This window comes from Macrobrachium rosenbergii, chromosome 30, assembly GCF_040412425.1.
Source record: "Macrobrachium rosenbergii isolate ZJJX-2024 chromosome 30, ASM4041242v1, whole genome shotgun sequence".
NCBI classification, from domain to species: Eukaryota; Metazoa; Arthropoda; class Malacostraca; order Decapoda; family Palaemonidae; genus Macrobrachium; species Macrobrachium rosenbergii.
The window spans coordinates 6,846,001-6,855,628 of NC_089770.1; the positions used below are offsets into that span (position 1 = coordinate 6,846,001).

The 9,628-nt window shown below is 35.1% G+C and overlaps 2 long non-coding RNA genes across 2 annotated transcripts; one reads left to right on the forward strand and one right to left on the reverse strand.

Annotated features, from left to right (window-relative positions):
- Positions 1-2,751: 2,751 nt before the first annotated feature.
- Positions 2,752-5,737, reverse strand: LOC136854763 (uncharacterized). The gene is made up of 3 exons (XR_010857787.1): positions 5,420-5,737; positions 4,527-4,661; positions 2,752-3,378 (listed from the first exon to the last, which is right to left on the reverse strand). It is a non-coding gene; the product is annotated as an uncharacterized lncRNA (long non-coding RNA).
- An 883-nt stretch (positions 5,738-6,620) lies between these two features.
- LOC136854764 (uncharacterized) lies at positions 6,621-9,219 on the forward strand. Its single transcript, XR_010857788.1, has 4 exons — positions 6,621-6,737; positions 7,247-7,330; positions 7,524-7,677; positions 8,901-9,219. It is a non-coding gene; the product is annotated as an uncharacterized lncRNA (long non-coding RNA).
- Positions 9,220-9,628: the final 409 nt, after the last annotated feature.

The window sequence follows — 9,628 nt, forward strand, 5'->3', positions numbered from 1 at the left end:
AAGATGTTCAGCAGAAACAAATTCATCAAAACATCAATAACTTGTGCACATCAATTCATCAATAATAGGTAATAATGCAATATTCTGTAGTAAACACTAAGCAGAAGTATAGATTCATCAATAAACAAAGCAGAAGTGTCAATTCATCAATAAAGTAACAGAAGTATAGAATTCATCAATAAATGCATTCATCAATAAACTCAGAAGTATAGCAAAAACTAAGCAGAAGTATAGATTCATCAATAAACAAAGCAGAAGTATAGATTCATCAATAAACTAAGCAGAAGTATAGATTCATCAATAAACTAAGCAGAAGTATAGATTCATCAATAAACTAAGCAGAAGTATAGATTCATCAATAAACAAAGCAGAAGTATAGATTCATCAATAAACTAAGCAGAAGTATAGATTCATCAATAAACAAAGCAGAAGTATAGATTCATCAATAAACTAAGCAAAGTATAGATTCATCCAATAAACAAAGCAGAAGTATAGATTCATCAATAAACTAAGCAGAAGTATAGATTCATCAATAAACGAAGCAGAAGTATAGATTCATCAATAAACTAAGCAGAAGTATATATTCATCAATAACTAGGTAATAATAAAACATTATTCGAAGCTACACTAATATTCGTCACGTCAATTCCTAAAAGCGACCCCAGGTAATCTTAACCGAATCAAACCACGCACCTTCGTCGAGCTCCAAATCATAGCGGGTCATATTACCTCACGTTCATCACCTACCACAACCCTCTCAATCTTTGTCCCTGTCCCGTCTCCCATCAGGCGGGAAATCAATTTTCTCCATCACGGGCGGGCGGGGGAAGGAGAAGGGAAAACAAAAATTCCGCGTCGCCAGCAATTTCCCGGAAAGTGTATAACCTCTCGCTAATGAACCATTCAGGCAGTTTCCGTCCTACGCTACTCCCACCACTACGCCCGTCCTGGACACTCGCTCAGCTGCCGCTAGCTGTCACCGGCAGAAAGGAGTTGTCGTGAAATGAGGGATTAGGTTTTTTTTATCAATTCTTATTCTTGAAATCGATTTAAAAGTGGATGAGGATTTGCTGACCATAAAACGTTTATATTCTACTATTGTTCGGTCTACTAGTGTTTGGTGGCCATAAAACCTTTATATTCTACTAGTGTTTGGAGGTAAATATTAAGGTTTAGGTTAAAAATTAAGAATCCTCCCTCCATCCCACCTGTACTACCTAAATTTGTACTTAAAAGTTGAACGTTACCTTTTAATGCCTTATCTTTCTTCATATCCATCATACTTCTATTTTGATACTATTTTATGCATGCATTTATTACCTAGTCAAATTGTGCATCATCTGCACTTAAATTGCACTGAGCTTATTAAACCATATTTCTGTAGTGTTACTCTACTTAACTGCTTCAAGGCAGATTTACTCCATAATCAACATCATACTAGTGGAAGCTTATTTAAGCTTACCAATTTATAGTTCTCACTCTTGTACTAAACTATCACACTGTAGGTCCAGAGCATCTGTCAAGCTCGACACACACTTAAGTATTCTATACAAACTAAAAACACCAACCACAAAACGGTACCCAAGGTGGGGTTAGTGAAGATCTGATAACCACTTTCACCCCCGTATTTAATTTTCCATTCCTTAAAACATAAAGGAACCCTACCCCTTCGATGACCCTCAGATTAAGCTTGAGCTGGACTTTACAGCTGCTTTCAAAGAGATTGAGACAACCAACAAGGAAATTAAGTATAAAATACCATCAGTACTTTACTCTTGTCTTTTCCTTAAAATATAAGGCCCTGTCCACACTAGCGGGCACTGCCCGACAGGCAAACACTGTTCCCAAAACCGTTCCACTATACTGACCGACCGAGTAAGGAGCCAGAACGATGCGATTGTCTGGTAACACTGCTTCAGAAGCGAGAGAAAATATAAACATCTGGAAGTGCCCGACGGGCATGCCCGCTAGTGTGGACAGGGTCTAAAGGAACCCCACCCCACTCCGTGACTCATGGCCTAAGCTTTAGCTGGATGACCTGCATTTAGCCTAGCTTTAGCTGAACTCTACAGCTGCTTTCCTAGAGATTACGACAACTGGGGGGACAACCGCTCTATTATTAAACTGCCTTCAACAACTGTCATGGTTAAATCAACGACTATGGTTAAATCAACGACTATGGTTAAATCAAAACTAGCTTTTATCAGTCTTAAGGGAAGAGTTTAGATATTGTCAGCAAACGTTCGACAATTCCAGGGATATCTGAATGTTTAAGTACCCATTGTAAGGCCCTGTCCACACTAGCGGGCACTGCCCGACGGGCAAACACTGTTCCCGTAACCGTTCCACTATACTGACCAACCGAGTATGGAGCCAGAACGATGCGATTGTCTGGTAACACTGCTTCAAGAGCCAGAATAAATATAAACAGCTGGAAGTGCCCGACGGGCATGCCCGCTAGTGTGGACAGGGCCCAAGACATTTCAAGTCATTTGAAGTTTAGGACAAAACTTCGGAAGTGCCCCTTGTTCTGTCATCTGCTCTTCACTGCTTACTATTTAGTTACCTTTCGTCACTAATTCATCTTTTTTTATTCCATCAAATTCTGAGGTTCTCCCAAAAATTCAAAACACCATTTGCTGATGTTTAGCCAAAATTAAAGATTTTAGCATCGATAACCCATGGTAGTGCAACTGTTCACTCAGTGGAACATCAGTGACAATTTTAACCAAAGGAGTAAAAAAAGTTGTATTGACAAACCCACTTCATTGACTACCTTAAAATTACTGAACTCAAGACAGTTTCAATAACAGTAGCTGATGAGACTAACAAAAGAATCTCATTAAATAAACAAGCTTGCTTGTTAAACATCCTAATCATAAGTTAACAGACTTCATGTTATAATTCATGTTATAACTCACAACAGTTTGATTTTTTATTTTAAAACCCTGGAAATTTATACATCCTATCTGGAAAGGTTTAGTACTGATATTTCATTCAGGTTCCATGGCAAGAAACTTCAACCAGCCTGTATTACTGAAGGTTGGAACGTTCATATGTATATTTGCACATTTAATACTATTTATTGAAGTGACAATACAAGTTGAATTTCTGGACCATCAACCTAGGACAATTTCTGTTATTGAAGGTTGGAACGTTCATATGTATATTTGAATCATTTAATACTATTTATTGAAGTGACAATACAAATTGAACTTCTGGACCATCAACGTAGGACAACTTGAGCCATAAAGTGTAGTAGATCATTAATGCCAGGCTCCATTCTCGTCACTTAAATTGAGTAAAACCAACCAAAATAGTTCTGGAATAACAGAAGTATTCTCCCTGCAATTTCTTAAGCCTGTTCCAATCAACGTCCTGTAAAGCAAAAAAGGAGGTAGAAATGTGTGCTGTAACAATTTTTAAGAGACTCCCACCTTACAAAGACTCCCACCTTACAAAGACTCCCACCTTACAAAGACTCCCACCTTACAAAGACTCCCACCTTACAAAGACTCCCACCTTACAAAGACTCCCACCTTACAAAGACTCCCACCTTACAAAGACTCCCACCTTACAAAGACTCCCACCTTACAAAGACTAAAAATAAGGTTTTGTTAACTGATGGACTCAAGTCCTTTACAATAGACAGTTTTCTCCAACAGAAGTTTCAAAATCTCTGGCCAGAGCAGTCCCCCTCCCCTCCCCACAAAAAAAATTACCAAACCATGGGACCAAAGGTACCCTAAAGTGACAAGGTGAACAAGGTACAACTGCATGAAAGGTAAAGACCTCAGCTGCCGAGAAAAACTACGAAAGCTCAATTTGATAGATTCGTTAAGTAACGGCATAGGATAAAGTTTCTTTAACTCACTGATCTTAACATTACTGGAATATAGGTTTAGTGATTATTCAAGTTACTATACACGTTGTACTCGTGTGAAAACAAAAGCCTGTTCGTTGTATGAATATCACTTTAGTCTTAAGCCTTAAACAGGGAAAAACTAATTTATGCTCATTTGAACTAACAGATGGGAGCTACATTTTCACGGTTTTAAAATTACGTTAAAGCAACATTTTAACTTCACATGTAACATTATCATTATCAAAGTATCAAATGAAAGTTCAACCTAAATTGCAGAGAAACAAATCCTAATGTTTAAAGAATGAAATACCAGAATTTAATCCAAAAACATTGAAAGTTAGTGTCCTTTTAAGTACAAATTAGTTAATACTAACTTCAACCTCAAGAGATCCTTAAACCTTACGTTAAGGTTCTTGTATACTAAAATACAAAAGTTATTTATAAAGTCCTTTAATGAAGGAAAAATGTAGGAAAAAATCTACAACTCACTAATTTTTACTAAACCTTAAGAAAATTTAGTTACGACAAACGTTAACTTCTAAGTTACCTATTCTGATTCACTACCTGAAAGTGAAAATGAATTATACCTCATTACCTACCCATAGGTCTTCAGACCTATGGAACAGGGCATGGAGTGGAGACATTGGAAAGTTTTACTCACCTGGTTTTTATAAAGCCAAAGCAGGGAAGGGAGAAACTCCCGTTCACCTTGATTAAAGTTAATCCTGGCTTGAGAATATAGGCCTTCAGTTATCTCTCAATAGTCTTCATAAAATGGCTGCAGTTGCACGAAAATCTGAAATATAAAGTTTACATTATAGCAATACTGTAAGTTTATACTTCAGTATAATTAAATCACTGGTTCTGAACCAGTTATATTAAGGTAAGGATTTCAGATTTTAACAAGTAATAACTTCAGCATTAGAGTACATTAACGTTAAAAACAGTATTAGAATACATTAACGTTAAAAACTAAGCTATGAACCACCTGGCATCTTGGGATTATGGAAAAAATTTAATTAGCCTGAACCAGTCATATTAAGGTAAAGATTTCAGATTTCAACATTTAATAACTTCAGTATTAGAGTACATTAACGTTAAAAACTAAGTTATGAACCACCTGGCATCTTGGGATCATGGAAAATATTTAATTAGTACAGAAATATATTCATGGTCTAGTTTCTAAGAACATTAAAGTTAAAACATTTATGAGCACGAGATCTAGAGTTCATGAAAAATTTAATTTGCAGCACAAATATATGGCCAAGACTAGTTCCATAATCTAGTTATGAACTATAAATTAAATCTTACAAGTAATAATGTTAAATGATCTGTCGCTTTACAAAAATTAAAGACAATATAAACACTTATCCACAGTTACCCAGGAACATCTGTAAACTATACTCACTTAAATTAAAACTTAAAACTTAAATTTCACCGGGAGAATTAAACTTAATACTTTCCTAACCGCTTAAACCCCAGTAAATAATTACCAAAAAATTAAAACAACCTGAAAGTTTTAAAGCACGCACTAAAACTAAAGAAGCTACTTACCAGCAACAGAACAGTTTTGCACTTCAATTTACACGGACTAGGAGTTTCAAGTCTATAGCTCGATGCAAATGGAATCCTTTTTTTTGTCTGCTTCTTAAGACCAAATAACATGAGAGAGGACCACGGCTCTAGTCAGCAACAAAGGAGCCACGGTTGTGAAAAATGTCAGCCCACCCGTCATTTAACCAATAACACAACGTTACCAATATTAAATCATTAACCTCAGATATCAATGAACAGTCCACGATCTACCCAAACATCGTTGTTTTAAGAACACGATCACACCACGGTACTCAGACGTAACCAAAAACAAAACTGAGTGAGTTCAGGGAACCTGCTTACGGAGAAACCCTTCGCTGTGACGTCACTACCAAGGACCATGGAGTCACCGTTCTTTAGGCATGGACGATATACGAGAACGAATCCACTACATCCCTGTTTTTCTTTTTAAGGCGCTTTACAGCTGCCCGTTTGATTTTGCTTTGTACGACTTCTTCGTTCTTTGATAAAACTGGCTTCTGGGTAGCATAACAAAACACTTTTATCAACTCTTTGTAGGATAAAAGAATACAAATTCTTCGATGTATTAAGTGATTTGTCACGTTGTGACAAAATTAAATACCTTACTTAGTCTTACATTTCAAGGAATATATGTTACCAAAGGACGTTTTACTTAAGCTCTTTCCTGCATATTTAATCATCATTGTTTTTATTAAATAGTAGTGAAAAGTGATGCTTTGAAGCACTGTTCATTCTTGTCATTAAAGAGTTTTGACTCTCTTGGTTAGATGCAGCCTAATGGAGTATATAGGCTAGTATTGTTTTTTGGGGGGCCAAATAAATGGAATCAGCTCAAATATAGCTACAGTTGGTTTCAAGTTACCTGGGTCAAGCTGCCCTTCAAATGGTGGTTTTAGAGCCTTCAAATTTATAAAGTTTTAGAAAAACTCTAATTTAATTGACAAAATATAAATAAATAAATATATGAATATACGCCCATGGGGTAATTAGGTCATTTTTTTTATTATTTCGATTTTAGCAAAGAGCCGGGAAGCACTGGAATCATTAATCACATACTTGGGGCTAAAGAATCTGTAAACTTTATTGCGTATCGCTGCAAACAAAAACAGAGGCCGTATTTGTCTCTCTTGTAAATGATCCTTGGGTGGGAAAGATGGCCTTGACGGTGACGTCACCAGGAGCTAACTTCAGAGAAAACAAACGAGAGAGCTTTAGTTTTCACTTTAAAATCAACGAAGCGCTTGAGTTTTCATAGTGCAGTTTGATTATTCGTTTCACGGACAATGTCAAGGATAAGGTAGGTTATAAGTTTGTGTGTTGTATATTCGTTTTGTTTTGGTAAACACCGATTTCTAGGGAAATTTGTTTATATCATGTCCCTGGAATCTCTCTCAACTGGTGTTAAGTTTGAAATTTGTTTTATTTGTTTCACTTTATGAATGATAGCCTAGTATTAGCCAATGTTTGAAGTTGCTGATAAATTTTCCATTGTTTTGATTTTACATTTGAAGTTCAATAGTTAGTGTTTTAAAAATTGGTTATTATTAATTTAACATCTGCAATACGTTTTTCATTGAGGTCCTTTTTATATTTACTGTTTCTCTCTGCATCACCCGAACCCAACCAATTTCCCTCAATCTTTGTCACAACGTTTTGTCTTTGAAACTTAATTGATATTTAATACCCATCCTAGAGAAGTTCAGTTGTCATGTAGTTTGAGCATTGTTGTCTTGGTCGATTTAAAAAAAAAAAATTTTAATAGGTTAAGGGTTTATTTATATCTGTACTACATAGCAAATCTTTCAGGGCCAGGGTAATCCCACAAATGATTTTCCGGAGCAGCTTTTATTAGTGTGGCTTACAACAGGGGACTTCTGAATTTTCACGGAGGTTAGTATTCAGTTCTATGAAAATCTTTGTACGTGACTTGTAATTACTACCTTTTAAATCTTAGCAAATTGTAATAATGTAACTTAACTATGAGATTTGTGTACAAGCGATACCTTTTAAAAATATGGTAAATTCTGTAGTGATGTAAAATGCTTAATCATATTTTGTCTTAATAATTGGAAACTAATTCCAGATGCTAGTGAAGTAAAGCTTTTGAAGTCGAAGCCAGTTCGACTTACAAGCTTCTCTTGAGAGAAACTGGACGCTAAATAAAGATCCTTAATTCGGTTAACTTGTCTACTTAAGTGGAAAAACGGAATACTCAAGATTGGTTTATTGAAACTGAGGTGAGGTGTACTAACTAAGCATGAACCAATAATTTATATTTTTTTTTTTACCTCCACCCCTACGGGGCGGTGCCCCAGTAGGGGTGGAGGCCCCTCCCACGCCCTGTTCCAAAGGTCTTATGACCTGTGGGCAGGTGGTTGGGGGGGGGGTTTTCTTTCAGGTTTTAAGTGAAATTGTTAACTCTTTACTTACTTTTTAAAAGTAAAGTTAGTAGTTTTTGTATTTTAAATTAATGATTTTTAACTATATTCTAAAGTTGAATTAGTGTTTATATTTAACAAATTCTGATAATTAGATAAATATCTTAAACCTACCAGTTTTTTTGAAATTTTTTAGTTAAATTCCAGGTTTTGATCAATGTGTAACTAGTATTGTTTTAGTTAAATTTCAGATTTTGACTAATATGTATAACTACTAGTTTTGAAGTTTTTCAACTTCAATTTGAAGTTGTTACAATTCTGATTTTGACTGTAACTACAAAGTTTTGTTTTTAAATCATCATTAAAGTTTAAGTTCACTTGGTTTAAGTACATAAGAATTAAACAGCTGCTATTGAATTTCCGTGGTAAGAATTTTCAATTTTTTATAACTTTACTTCATTTCGTTTCCCTAATGTAAGATTTTATATCTTAAAGAAATCCTTTGTTGTATCGCATTGCTTTAAAAACTAGAATTTAAAGCTAATTTTATTTTACTGATTAGATTAACCTCGGTTCTGAAACATTGTAACGTAAATAATTATCTGTTCATTTACTGATTAGTTCATTTTTTATGTAAGTTTAATTAAATTTCTCAGCTTTATTTGTTTTTACTTTATATCTGTACTGGACAGAATTTATGCCCATAATACAAAGAGCATCTGAATTGCATTAAGTATGGAAACCTGTATTAATTTAAATGGTGTCAGAGCTACTAAAAGAAACATAATACAATGTATCCGGTAACCATTTACTCGCAGTCTTCTTTCTGCCCACTTGTTTGCTAACACTTGTTTGGCTATTTTCTTGTTCTAATCAGAGACCTTAAGTTTAAATTGTTATAATTACATTCTGATCTTAATTCGAAGCTTTAGTTCATCAAGTTAAAGCTTGACTGTGTAGTATTCAGTTTTTTATAATTGCATTCTGATCTTAACTCGAAGCTTTAGTTCATTAAGTTAAAGCTTGACTGTGGTATTCAGTTTCGTTGAACAATGTTTTGTCGCATTTTCCTTTCTTTACAGGATGCGCTTGTTGAAACTGTTATATCAAGGCAAGGCAATGAAAGAATATTTGAGCTAGTCAAGCACGTAGTGCTTGTTGCTTTCACTTCAATTAAGTGAGCAGAGATGAGGATGGAGCCTGGCATTATTGATTGCTCTAAATGCAGTGCAAGCAGAATACTTGAGCTTGTTAAGCACTATTATTGCTTTGTTGCTTTCTCTCCAGTTAAATGAGCAGAGGTGAGAATGTAGCCTGGCATTAATTGCTCTAAATACCGTTGATTTGATGGTCCACATGTGTAATGGCTATTTGGTTTTCAATAAACTGTTTTAAATGATGCATATGTAAATGTGAACGTCCTTGCCTTCAGTACTTGTTTCTCATAAGTAATCAGAATTCAGTCTTAAGGTTAATTAGTTAATAAATTTTAAGTACTATTGTTGGCTGTATGTACTAGTTCCCAATGTTACTGGCTGTATGTACTAGTTCCCAATATTACTGGAAGTGGGAAGTTAATTCAGTGGTTTAATTTAGTGGTTACTTTGAGTTTGTCATAAGTAAACAGAATTCAGCCTTAAGCAGTTACTGGGAACTGTGTTAAATGTGCTAGTTGTCAATATTAGCAGTGGAGTTAACACAATGGTTTAATTTAGTGGTAGAGTTGAATACCATTGATTAGTAGCTCTTTTATGAATTTGGTGTGAGGTGGATATTAATAGCTCTGATTTAGTGACTATTTATTTGATAT